Source organism: Rhagoletis pomonella, unplaced genomic scaffold (assembly GCF_013731165.1).
Source record: "Rhagoletis pomonella isolate Grant_MI unplaced genomic scaffold, Rhpom_1.0 Rhpom_scaffold_00088, whole genome shotgun sequence".
NCBI lineage: Eukaryota > Metazoa > Arthropoda > Insecta > Diptera > Tephritidae > Rhagoletis > Rhagoletis pomonella.
Window position 1 is genome coordinate 173,216 of NW_023458642.1, and position 14,611 is coordinate 187,826.

The following is a 14,611-nucleotide window of genomic DNA, read 5'->3' on the forward strand; positions in this document are numbered from 1 at the left end:
CCGGATGCCCGGTTGTTAGATACAGGGGAAAAACAAACCACCTTGGTGGGCAAAACAATTATCCTCGTTACGTGAATCTAATAGGACAATGTTCAATAAGGCTAAAGCCACGAGAGCAATAAAGGACTGGGAAGCCTATAAGGCTGATTTGAAAATATATAAAAAGGCAGTTAGAACTGCGAAACGTAAATCATGGCAGAGTCACTGCAAGGGAATTGAGGAAACCACGGAAGCGGCCAGATTAAGAAGAATTCTTGCAAAGTCGGCATGCAACCTTGGCTATCTCAAGGGTCAAGGGAACTCATGGACTACGACGAGCGAGGAATCCTTAGATCTCCTCCTGGACTCACACTTCCCAGGTAGTAAGCCGATGGAACTTAACGACCCCACAAATGACGGGGGGCTATCTGATCTAGGAAATCGACTTATCACTAAGGCGAAAATCGAATGGGCTATTAAGACTTTTTGTCCTTACAAGTCACCGGGATTTGACGGCATACACCCGGTAGAACTGCAGCAATCACAGGATATTATCTCCCCATTCATTGCGTCTATCATAAGAAGCTGTCTTAACATGGGCTATATTCCGCTAGGCTGGAGGGAGACAAAAGTCTCCTTCATACCCAAGGCAGGTAGGTCCTCTCACATTAACCCCAAAGACTTCAGACCCATCAGTCTTACGTCTTTTCTGCTCAAAATTTTAGAGAGGATTGTGGATGATTATGTACGGGGGGGTGGAACCAACCAGTAGGCTCTCCCCAGCGCAGCATGCCTATACGAAAGGAAAATCTACGGAAACCGCCTTGCACTCGCTCGTCGGGTTGGTGGAAAAAAGTTTATCAGATAAAGAGTATGCTCTGGTTGCCATAACGGGTGCCCTAGAAGAGCTTGGAGTTGACCACAACGTAGCGTCGCTGATAGAGTCTACACTTGTCAGCAGGAAGATAACCGCTAAGCTTGGCAACACCAAGCAGAGAGGTCTCTAGAGGCACACCTCAGGGAGAGGTTCTCTCCCCTCTTCTCTGGAATTTGGCAGTAAACTCTCTGCAGAAGGCACTCGAGAGGGGGGATTTCCACGTCACTGCATACGCTGATGACCTGGCAATTGCCGTTAAAGGCAAATACCCAAATACCCTAATGGAGATTTTGCGCTCTAACATGGCCACGCTTAGAAACTGGACAGAGAGTAGGGGCTCGGGATAAACCCCGAAAAAACCGAAGCAATTCTCTTTACAAGGAAACATAGGCTTCCCACAATCTCCACGCTAATCTTTATGGGTGTGGAGATGTCTTTGAAGGAGAATGTTAAGTATCTAGGACTCATATTAGACAGGAAACTCGCGTGCAAACCTAATATGGAGGAAAGAGTAAAGAAGGCCAACGTTGCATTATACACTTGCAAACAAGCGGTCGGAATCAAGTGGGGGCTAACACCTCCTACACATTGGCTTTACACCTCGGTGGTCAGGCCAATATTATTATACGGAGTACTCGTATGGTGGCCAGCAACTCAAAAATCAAGTTACCTAAAACTATTGAGTAAGGTCCAAAGAACAGCATTTCTATGCACTTCATGTGCCTTAAGGACCACCCCAAATAAAGCGCTAGAGGTGGTAACCAATCTGCCCACAATAAACCTGTAAGGTAAACACGCGGTCGCCGATTCAGCGCTCAGACTAAAAAGCAAGGCGCTATAGAAGGATCGGCGGTTCGGTCACGCCTCTATACTTCACACTCTGTGTAGTCACAAACAAGAAGTGGACTACTCCGCCCCTAAACCAAACTTCGATAGGCCCTTCAAAACGAGAATCCCGTCAAGAAGAGAATGACAAATACCAAGACCATGGAGAATTTTTATACGGATGGATCCAAGCTAGACAATAGGTTTGGCTATGGAGTTTTCTCCAAAGAACTAGGACTAGAATTATCCGTCCAAATTCAGGACCGATGCAGTGTTTATCAGGCAGAGGTTTTAGCTATAAAGGAGGTGGCTGTGTGCCTTAGTACGCATCTCGTGACGAGGACCACGATTAATATTTTCTCGACAGCCAGGCGGCCATTAAATAATTGAACATGGTAATACTGAGATCGAAGGTTGCGCAGGAATGTCTCGCAGCTCTAAACGTTATCAGCGCCGTGCTCAAGGTCAGCCTCATTTGGGTTCCGGGAAATAGAGATATTGAAGTAAATTGCAGGGCCGACGAGCTAGCCAGAAAAGGTACCAATCTCCCCCTATGTGAAAAAAGAGGCATAATTGAGATACCCATGGCAACCTCCAAATTAGAACTTCGAAATAGCATGATCCAAGAGGCAAACAGGTAATGGCTAGAGGAGGGCACTTGTAGAACAACTAGGCTACTTTGGCCACAAATTGATGAGAAAAAGACGAAAGAGTTGCTCAGCTTCTCAAGAGAGGATATTGCAAGGGTCATGGCTTGTGTTACCGGTCATTGGCTATTTGGCAGGCACTCTTCGAGACTAGGAATATTCTCCCATGAATATTGTGGAAGTTGCAGGGATGAGGAAGAAACAGTAGAGCACTTCCTCTGTAGCTGCCCAGCTCTGGCCAGGAGGAGAGCAGGCTTTTTAGGTAGGCCCTTCTTTAGCTCTCTTACCGAACTATCATGCGTAGGAATAAAGCCAATCCTACGCTTTATAAGAGCTTCGAAATGGTTCTCTGAAGATTAGGTACAGAGGTTCCCGTGTTCTGCAATGGTACCACAATGGACCTTCATAAGGTCTAAGTGAGTTGGTAATTTGAACCGACTGCCACACCAATCTCACCTAACCTAACCATTTAGTTGAGAACTAATATAGTTGGTTTTCTTTTTTCTCAAGGATGGCCGGTATAACGATATACTATACTGCGTATAGTTTGATAAAGCAGAGAGGAGCTTATTGACAGTGTTGTTAACCGGACCCCTTTGGAACCGAAGGTATGTGAGTTTTTAAATGTAATGAATGCTAATTTTTCTTCAAATTCTTACTTTCTAACTTCGGGCGGGGTATTGCCTTTAAGCTTGGCGAAGTCAACATAATTTTGGAAACTAAGAGTGTAGAAAACCAGCAGGTTTGCGAATATTTTACGTTAACATTGAAAGAACTCGTAAGTACGCTTCGAGAATTCGTTCGTTAAACTTGCTAGTTTTCGATTGCTTTCATATCATTCTGAGGCGGAGTAGCTCGCTACTTCTGCAATTATTTTTACTATGGATTCAGATCTGAGGAAGGCCATTTATGTGTAGCCAGATCAACTCGGAAAACTGAAACAAATTTTCTAAAAAAAGTTAGACAAGGATTATCCCTCCTATTACCTAGAAGTGGAATGTTATGGTAAAAGGAAGTGGAATATAATAAAGGCATATGAAGGGTAGTTTATGAAGTGGTTCTTGGGTCCGAGTTTCCATCGGTGTATGGCGGGAGTAGAACCAACTTCACTAGTGGTCTAGTGACTTGACCTTTCTCCGTCCGGATGTCCACTACACGCACTCCGCCATCGGTGCCGGGGTGTAGGTTGACAACTCGCCCCAATCTCCATTCAGTTGGCGGTAGATTGTCTTCTCTAATAACGACGAGGTCACCTGCTTTCATATTCTCCTTGGGATGCTTCCATTTAAATCGCTTTTGTAGTTCGGCTAAGTACTCCACTTTCCATCGCCCGCAAAACGTCTGATGCAGTACTTTTAGTTTTTGCCATCGATTGACGATGGAGGGAGGGTTCTCATTCGCATCAGGTTCTGGAGGAGCCATAAGATGTACACCGGTGAGAAAATGGCAATTATAAAATGCCATGTAAGTGTTTGATGGTTGTGTTTGGAAGTCGTTTTGTCTCGCGCGTCAGACAAGAGTGCTTTGAATTCAGATCGTAAAGATCACGAAACTCCGACAAAATTTGTACCATTGTCGGAGTAGACATTTTTCGGACATCCTCTTCTAGCCACGAACCGAGCGAATGCTGCTAGAAAGGATGGGGTACTAAGATCACTCGTAGCTTCTAAATGAATCGCTTTAGTAGTGAAACAAACGAATAGGCAAACATACTTTTGGATATTCAACAACCTCTGCCGCGGTAGCTTTTGATCTCAAAATGTCCGGTAAAGTCTACTCCCGTATTTGTGAACGCGCGCGTAAACGTAGTGCGTTCCTGAGGAAGAGTTTCCATAATTTGCATCTGAGATCATTTTTTGTAGATGGTACAAATTTTTCAACTGTGGATGGTAGACCTAATCATGTTTTTTACCCTGGGAATCCAGTACTGCGTACGGATAAGGCGTAGCATGAGTTGATTTTCTCCGTGTAAGGAGACATGGTGAATCAACATGACGATAAGACGGGACAATCTGCAGTTATACGGAATAATGATTGGAAGGCGCTCATTATATGCTAAGTCCTGGGATGCTCCGAGGCGACCTCCAGCCTTGATGATGTCGTGCTTATCGACGAACGGATTAAGCGGAAAGATTTCACTCTTGGCATCGATGGGTTTTCTTGTTTTCAAATTCGTGTATTCTTCACCGTAGTAATGCTTCTGGTAGATTTTTATCAAGAGATGTGTCGTGTTCTTAATTTCATCTGATAAAATTAAACAAGAATTTTCCTGAAATGAAGCTTTGGTTTTCGGGTGAGTACTTCGGTAGACATATGATAACACTCTTAAAACTCTCGGTAGATCTGAAAATCGGTCAAGAATATCGATATTGTTATCTTTTGTTGATGCATAAGCATGTGCTCTTTTTCTTCAACTTCTGTGTGATAGTTAGTTTCTTGAGCGGGCCACTTAGTGTTGTCTTCTTGCTGCCAAGAATGTCCCTGCCACCACAAAAAATGTGTGACCAATTCCGAAGCAGGTAGTCGTCTGCTAGCCAAATCGGCTGGATTCGAAGCCGAGTAACCAGTCTTTGTTACCGACTTTTCTAGTGTAGAATCTGTACAAATATGTGTTCTTAATTGTCCTAGGATGAGGTTGTTGGTTACTGATTCTAAGCTCTAATCGAGATGTTTTTGACAGGAGCTACTTTGGTTTTTGCCAAAAGAAGGTTTACCAAAACTTTGTCATCTCTTTTGACGCGCATGTATGCCGTAGCCGCATATGCTTTTTCTGATGCGTCGCAGAACCCATGTATCTCGATGTCATCTCCTGGTGAGAAGTGTACCCTTCGAGGTATTCTAATATTGTCTATTTCATGGTAATGTTTTGTAAAATTCTTCCAGCGTTCCAAAGTAGTAAAAGACACAGTCTCATCCCAGTCTGTGCCTTCTAGCCAAATACTCTGCATAATTAGTTTAGCTACGACGACTATTGGAGCAAGCCATCTTAGCGGATGAAATAGCTTGGCGATAGCTGATAGTATGGCCCTTTTTGTAAGTTTATCGCGGTCCTCCAATGGTCTTGCCATGAAATAGAAAAGATCCGTATGGGCATTCCATCTTATGCCAAGAGCCTTAACCGTGCTGGTATCTTCGAATGCCAAAAAGTCTTCATTGAGTAAGTCCGTTTTTGGGATGTCCTTTAGAATTTCCGCACAGTTTGAGGTCCATTTCCTTACCGGAAAACCGGCTGACCGTTATACTTCCGATATTTCATCTCTTCCTTTTACGGTAGAGTCGATGCTGTGTCCTCCAGCTAGCACGTCATCCACATACATGCATGTTCGTAGTATGTTTGATGCTATTGGGGAAGAACTTTCTACATCGTCAGCCAGTTGTAAAAGTGTCCTTATCGCGAGGTAAGGAGCAAAACTAATCCCGAAAGTGACAGTATTTATTTCGTGTAGACCTACAGGTTCGTTCGGGTTTATACGGAAAACTATCCGCGGATATTTGGTATGGTTGCTATCCACCCAAATTTGTCGGTACATCTACTCGATGTCACTATTAAAAACATATCTGTATAACCTCCAGCGGAGTATAAGGATCGGAAGATCTGCTTGGAGAACTGGACCTGGGAGAAGTACATCGTTCAGACTTGTGCCATTAGCCGTTGGACTTGAGGCATTAAAGACGACTCAAACTTTGGTGGAGGTACTTTCTGCCTTTATGACAGCGTGGTGAGGCAAAAAGTAGTTATCGGAAGAGTCTGCTGAAGTGCTATCATTTATTCTGGACATGTGTCCTAGTGATTCATATTCAGCTAGTACCCTATTATACTCTTTTTGTAGGACGGGATCCTTTGCAAACCGTGTCCCATTCCGGAAGAACTGTGAGCATGCTTTTTTGAGAGGAGGGCGTAGGCAGATGTTTGCGGGAAATGCCTGTCTAAATGGTAGCGAGACTACGTATTTTCCGTCTTCTCGTCTACCAGTGGTCTTCCGATAAAGTTCATCACAGTATTTGTCGTCTTCGTTTAAGCTTTTGTGTTTTGGTATGTCTTCTAGTTCCCAGAATGCAGTAAGTTGTTTGTCCAAGGCAACCTCACTGTGATACGAATCTATATTGTTGGTCGGATTGGGTGCAGCTGTGCAACCGGTTGATATCCAACCGAACACGATTTCTTGGGCGAGAAGTGTGCTGAGTACAGTTTTCTTCAGGCCGCATAAAATAATTTGGGGATAAGTATCTCCGCCAAGTATGAGGTCTACTTCTTCATTAACGTAGAACCGTTTATCAGCTAGAACAAGACCTGAAAATGCCTGCATAGTCATGGCGCTGATATGAGAGGATGGTAGATTTCCAGTTAGTTTTGTTAGGATGAGCACCGTTGCATGCAGGCTAAACAATGGATCAACTTGGGATCGAAGTTCTATGCTGCATGCCTCTTTGACCTGCGCAGAGGTTGCATTCGTAATGCCCGAGACTTGGGCATGCATCCTCTTAGCTGGCAGGTTGATTCTGCGTTTGAGTCGTTCTGTTATGAACGAACACTCAGAACCAGAATCAATAAGTGCTCGAGCAGTAAACTCTGTGCCATTCAGACGTATATTTACGCGTGCTGTTCGTAAGAGCATACCTGAATTCGTGTTAGCATAACAAGACTTAACGTTTTTGCTTTTATTGTTATTAGTTCTATTATTAAACCTGCGCTTTGCTTGAGCCTGTTGAGAGGATGATGCAGTGTTATTGACAGGTTCAGTCGGTGTGCGATCCGCTGTTGCCTTTTGCACATTTGTCTGAATGTGCAGGTATGTGCAGCACTCAAACAATTCAGGCAACTGTTGTTGCTATTTAAGAAATTAAACCTCTCATCAGGCGTAAGCTTCAAAAATTTGGAACAGCGGCATAGTTTGTGCTCATTCGTTTGGCACATTGTGCAAGTGAACTTGGTCACGCTTGCTTGGAATGCAATAAGTCTTTTGGTATGGGCTTCTGAAGGGTTTTTGGTGTTTTGCGGCTTTGGCGCTTTAACCACTTTTGTACCCTTTAAGCCTGTAAGGGTTTCCAGGGTTTGAAACCTGTTAGATAGGAAGTTGTCCATATCTTCTCACTTCGGTAAGGTGCCTGTGTGGTCTATGGTTTGCTCCCATAGAGCCAAAGTACTGTCAGGCAATTTAGTAGAGCAAAGATATACAATAATTGCGTCCCAATTTGAAATGTCAATTTGATGACTTTGTAGGGATGGAAAGCAATTTTTAATATGGCGCTGCAATCTTTTTATTGAGCTACCACATTCACTATCAACGGAATTAAGATTAAACAGAATTTTTAATTGTGTATTTACGAGGATACGCTTATTTTCGTATCGCTCAGACAAATTGTTCCACGCTGTGGCGAAACCTTCATTAGTCATAAGGCACTTATTCACAATGTCTTTGACTTCCTCTCTGGTTTTTGGTTGAGATAATATAGCTTCTCAACTGGAGTAAGCTCCTGATTCGAGATGTAAATGGCCGTGAACATATCTCGAAATGTTGGCCAAGACAGATAATCGCCTTTGAAAACATCGGTATCACACGGTGGAAGGTGAATATTGTGTTTTCGCATAGACTTCTGTTCTACATCCCGTTCTTCTTTTGCTAGTTTCTCAGTCTGAGCAGCCAAAGACGACATGCAATTTACATAACTAGCAAACGCGCCTCTATTTATTTTTCTGTATGTCCTCTTATCTTCTTGTGAAAATCCTTCAGAGGTGTTGAGGGCATCGTAAGCTTGTTTTCTCCCACAGAGCTCTGAGTTCTTCCTGCTGAATCGCAAGGGCATGTTTATTTTTCTCTGATATTGACGAAGCAAGAAAGTCGGACTCGAATTCTGTCACTTCTTCCGCTAAGCTCATGAATGAATCCATTGTGAGGTTGAAGATGGGTTTACAACCAACAGAAAGAACAGGAGTTCGTTAAAAATTTAAAAATCTTTTCGAAGATTTGATAATGCTAAAGGCAAGTATGTAGCAGATTGTTCGAACCTGTTGAAATTTTCGAAAAACGAAATTGCTTGCCGCTAGAGTCAAAATACCAAAAACCGCCAAAGAGTGTAAAGTGTATCCACAACTAAAATATTTGTTATTTTTGCAATTCTTTATTTATATACATATATTTTTTTTTTGTAAATTTGATACGTGCGTGTATGCTTATAAACTCGCCACCTAACCGTGCAGATATATAAGTGTAGGGACCAGCAACGTCCTTATAAAACAATAAACATGTGTGCAAATCAAAAACACAATAGTGCAAAGATGCAAACAAAGTGACTTTGTGAAAGTGATTAACGTAAATTAAAGGCTAGTTGTGAAAAAACTCCGGTGATTACTTTGAATTAAAAAGGCCAATTAACATGCAATTTGCAAAAGTGAGGTTATGTGTTCACAAACCAATGACAAGTGAATCGTGAAGAAGTTAGTGGAACAAATTGACTTCTTCTGTAAAACTAATACAAAAGTGAGTTTAATTTAATGACGATAGCAAGAAAGTCGGAAATCAAAAAACTGATGTTGCGACTAATTTTAAAATGGATATGATACTTTTCACTGTCGTGTGTATGTGTGTGTGTGTACACTTTAAACCAATCTTAGCTGTTGCCACTCGAATGTGGAGAATCACTTGAACACGATATCACGATATCTGATGCTTTCACAAAGTCACTGCTTATAAGGATATCTTATGCACTCGAAATATCAAATAATCACACGGTCCCAAAATTGGCGCTGGCAATGTTTAATGGTTAATTAAGTCGGACGGCTCCGAATCGACCATGAACTTGCACGGGGCGCTTATCGGTAATAACGCTCCGGTGCAGGTGATAATTAATGGAAATAAAGAACAAAGTGAAATATTTGTTTTTTAATATCTTTTAATTTCAAAATATTCAGCGTCAAAGTTAAACAATATTGGTATAGGTGACAATGGTATTACCTTAATGACGGTGGCCTGGTAGCTGCTGATCTGCTCGTGTTGATCTTCTAAAACGAAGTGACATGAAGAATTTGCGGGATTTTAAAGCGGACCGCCGATAACCGATATTAAGGGGGAGCTTAACGAAGGTTTATTATCCGGCGGGAGCCGTCAGTTAGCGGCGCGAATTAATGATGGTACGTGTGCACATGTGTGTGCATACGCATTTATGCCCATATTAGGGCGGGTCACAAAACAATGAAAATCTTTAGGCTGAAAGCCTAAACAAACTAAATTAAAAAAAAGTGGACTTGGCACCTTTTCACCTTTAGGTAGTAATATGTATATGTACGTACTTCATAATATATGTATGTATACAACTGAGCGATAAAAAAAATCTATAACGGAATTTTATTTTCCGCTACAATATTTCATGTCAATTACTCCGAAAGCTTTATTAAAACTATAAACTGCGATTTTTTTTGCCACTTTTTCGTTTTTTTGCAATTTACTGGAGATTTTGAGGGTTTAGAAGTCAAACGGACCTCCATTTCGGATTCATTCACTTTTTTGTGTGTGCTATATGTATATTCTGATCTTTTTATTTACTGGGTATCTTATTTTAAGCATAAAAACCAGAAAAACTAAATGTATAATGCTGTCAAACGCCGTTTTCTTGATTAAAAGAAATGGGAGGAAAGAAGCCATTTTGATAAGTTTTTGAACCCGCCCTTGGTAGAAAAGAAAGTTTTTCAGTGGCAACCCTGACTAAATCATGCGTTATCACAAATAAGCTTATGCTTCCATGGTGTATTCATTGACGTTAATATTACGTTCTCATTGAGCCACTAACGCAAGTTTATGGGCCATTTTGGAGTTTAACGCTAAACTCTGCTCTTAAACTTGGAGTTTACCATACAAAAAATTTCTTTAAACCATAAACACAACTTTTACTTTGAGCTTATGCGAATGCAAGCCTGTTTCTTACCTGATTTTGTTTGTGTCTTTGATAATCCAAACCTGCAACCAACTTGCCAACAGTTATCCTGTTCCCGTACTGCAGGATTTAATCAGAAATAGTCCGAGGTCGTTCCGTGCACATAAGTCTAGAATATCAACTATCTAGGTGTGCTGTCTACGCGAGCACTGCAGCACTTATATTTAAATAACACAATTTGTAGCTAGCTATGCACACTAGATTTCATTTTGAATTTTCTATCTCTTGAACTTTGTATCTCCTGAATTTTGTATCTCTTGAATTTTGTATCTCTTGAATTTGTACTTTGAACTACCTCTAGTGTGCACACTTTGTAAACTTTTCTGTAAGCTGTATACACAATTGTATATATATATATTGGGCTGGGTCGATTTGGTATGGGGGTAAATAAAAGGCATTTGACCGTATTGTAATAGTAATATTATGATGTATTAGATCTAAGCCAATAGTTATTGGCCACGAAATATTAATTTAAAACTTATCTCTAGCCCGCGCAATTAAATCAAAGTGTATGAATTTTGAAAATGAAACTTTGGCTTGTAATATCTATGGAATGCGTTAATTGTTATGAACAGGACGATATATCAAATTAAGGGTTATTAAATTTAGTACCTCACGTTCATTTATCATTTTTCAATAAGTCTACAAGTTTTTAAGATATTAAGATTAAACTTACAAAAACTATAATTTTCCCTAATTATTTTTCAATTCTTCATTACTTCAGCAACCAAGTGAAAAATTCAAAAACGTGTTAATGTTTTCGGATGTTTATCCCTCGTCCGTGCGACTAGGTACAATTGTAACTTTTGCGTTTTTAAATTACAATAACTTTTTTTCCAGAAAACTTAGAGGGCTGGATCTTCGTGACATCTCTACATTTTTGTTGCGCCACATGTTCCCTTAATTTAAAACAAAAAAGGCCACTATTTTCTGAAATAGAGGGCCTAGTTAAATTTACACCCACGTTAGAGCGCATAGGTACAAGTGTACCTTCATATATCTGGTATGAAGAAAAAATAAGATTATTATTATTTTTAATTATATACAATTTTTTTTATAAAAAAAAGAAGCACAAACGGAGCTAATTCATAAAAGAAGCGATAATAAACTATATAAAAAAGTAACAAGCGAGACAATTCAATTTAGGAACAACGATTTAGAATATACATTTTGAAATTTTTATAGAGTTTCTTCGCAAGAAATACACGTTGTTTTTGAAACTGAATGTTCATCACAAATTGGATAAGCACAAGATATGCAAAGCATTCGAGTTTTACGTTGTTTCCTATTTGAGTTCCGACAGATATAGCAACGTCCAGTGATAGGGGAGGCTCCGCGGCTACCATGAGGTAATTGAAGGACAGCTGCTGTAGATGCCACAACGCGACGGCCAAGTACCATTTCTATTGCACTTAGAAGGAAATGGATTCTCATCATCATTCGATTTGCACTTCGAGATTCAACTGAAGGCATGCATAGCTGATTGGAGAGATATTTTAGAAACTTTCGACGTTGATTTTTTCCCTGAAACCGGGGGTTATGATTTTTGTAGATTATGTAGGATGCTAAACCAGAATTGTGATCGCAAGTAGCAGCAAATATAAACTGAACCAAATAAACATCGTATTATTTTTGTTCCGATCAGGGCTGCCAACTATCCTTAGCTATTTGGTGCCATATTAAGGATGAAAAAGTGCCAAAATGTGCCAAATAGAAAAATAAAAGTGCCAAAAAAGGTGCTATCCTTTATAACGCTTCCATGTAGCTAAAAAGAACCACATTTCTAAAACAAAAGTGCAATGCCAAAATAAAATGAACCAGTTGAATAACCTTTAGAAATTAGAAAATTTTAATTGAGATAAAGAAGTACACGCTAAGTATTTCACAAAAATATTTTGAAATATTGCTATTTTTCAAAAGTGCCATTTTGGCACTTTGTGCCAAATTGAAAAATTAAGTGCCATTTGATGTAAAATATTGCCAAAAATGGCACGGTTTGAGCCAAGTTGGCAGCCCTGGTTGCAGTGTATATGGCACACCAGTATGAAAAATATTGAGTACATACATATGTATGTATGGAGGGTACATATTGTTGTGGTGTACTCGTGCATTTTTCGGAGTGCATTTTATGCAGGCTACTGTGTTTCTATTTTTACTCTTTTTTTAAACAATTGTCATAACAAAAAATTTCTAAACATGTTCAAAATAACGTGTAATGATTAAATGTTATCAGTTTTTATAAAAAAATTAAACCCCCAGTAAAAATTCATATCAAAACTATATGAAGGTACAATTGTACCTTTGCGCCCGGTTAGCGTTGTAAGAATATGCGCCCGGACGAGGGTTATATAATATTAAAAGGACATGGACTTGGTCACGCCGATTTGGTCGGATTTCAAGATCCTGGTGAATGAAGTCAAACATGTTTTGTCAAAGATTAGGAATCGTTTGATAAGTTAATTTTAATTAAGCAGTGTTGCCACAAATTTTTTTTATTTTTTACCAAAATTACCGCAAAAAGTTAGCAAATTCAACAAAAAATTACCAAACTTATTTTATGTGCAGAACTGTACAAACATAACGCCAAAACAACGTAAGCGACATTTTTTCAAAATTTTCTTTTTGATGCAGAAATATTCCTAGAGCATCTAGATGCGTTTCTGCATCCAAAAAAAATTGAAAAATATCGCTTACTTTATTTTGGCAGTTAGGGCTGGATATGTCTGTACATATGTATTTCCTAAGATAGCAAGCTTTTCAGGCAATCAGCGCTCAAATCACCTAAAATATTTACAAAGTTTGTTGATTTTTTTAAATATTGAACAAAGCTTGAAACTTGAATTTACATGACTTATGCTAATGAAAGAACTATATTTTTATTAAAAAACAAACAAAAATTAAATTACAAAAAAATAATAATGCTATAAACCTGTCAAAACCTGGTGCGGCTATAATTGTTTTTTTATGTAAACAAGTGACAAGAAAATATATAAAAAATTTAACGCTTGAAGCAAAGCTTTCGACTCACACATAGCCAGAGTGAAGTCCCCCGATGAATGCCGTAGCTTTTTGAATGAGAACATACATATCTACGTAGAATTCTACTGACATGTATGGTTGCCGGGTACACCGCAAAATTTATGGTATTTCAAAGCTGACGAACAGACAGGGAAAGGTAGGACCACTCAAAACCTTCACACGATGGATATACTTAGCAATAGCCACTTTCAAGCAGTTTGTTAGGGATCACACCATTCTAAATAGTAACCAAGGAACGCTGGAGCAACTTTCGCCTTGCGAAACTTTCAGGATTACCTGGTATTTCTATAAAACGAAACGCTTACGGACCACTTACTAATGTGGAATCAGAACCTGTACTGAAAAAGTTACTAAATGTTACTCGATCGGTACGTAATATGTACCACCAAATTGAAGGCGAGACTTACTGTTACTGATTTATGATAATAATATGATGAAAAATGTTCAGATTATAAACAAATTATTTTAAAATAAAAAAAATGTTGAACAAAATTTTGTATGATTTTCCCATATTTGCAATTTTTATATTGTATGCATAAACATAAGTAAACTAATTAGTGTTTCTAGAAGTTGTGCCTGTTCAGTGTTTCCATACTCATTTGCATAAACAACATTTTTCCACGATGATGTAAAACAATGGCTTTTCTATTAGAACTACCAAAATTGCTCCTAAATTTGCGAACATTCCCAAACTATAGCTAATATTAAAAAAAGATTAGAATATTTGGAACCAGCGATGTAAATGCACGCCAGCAATATTTATACTGTTCTTTACATCTTTTGACTATAGGCCAGTGTAATTATCAAGAGAACAATTAAAATTTTATTGAAAAAATATAAATTTGAGATTAACGATAAGCTAAAGGGCTGCGAGAAATGATATTTGACTTTATCTTTTGCGTTAATGGACTCATTATCTAATAATATGCACCAAACCTTTTTGCTGAACCCAGAATTTTTAACAAGAATTGGTCTTATTCGACTAGTGTGCTGTGGGAGGATGCGAGTGCTCTTACAATTAAAATAAAAGCCAATATTTTGCACGCTCGTGGTTGACTTCATAATACAATATATTTTCACTATTACCAAGGGATTTGAGAAAAATTAGATTTTCGACCCGCCCTAATATATATGCTTTGCATTTTTTGACAGCTTTTTACATATTTACAATTCGCTTTTAATATTACACCGGCTGCAGTGCTCGTGCGCAAAAAACTTAAACCCTTTTTTATAACTCGTTTTTTTATATTTGTGCCTAGTTGGTGCGCGAAATAATTAATCAAATTAGACATATACCTTTGTATTGCATTAGCAA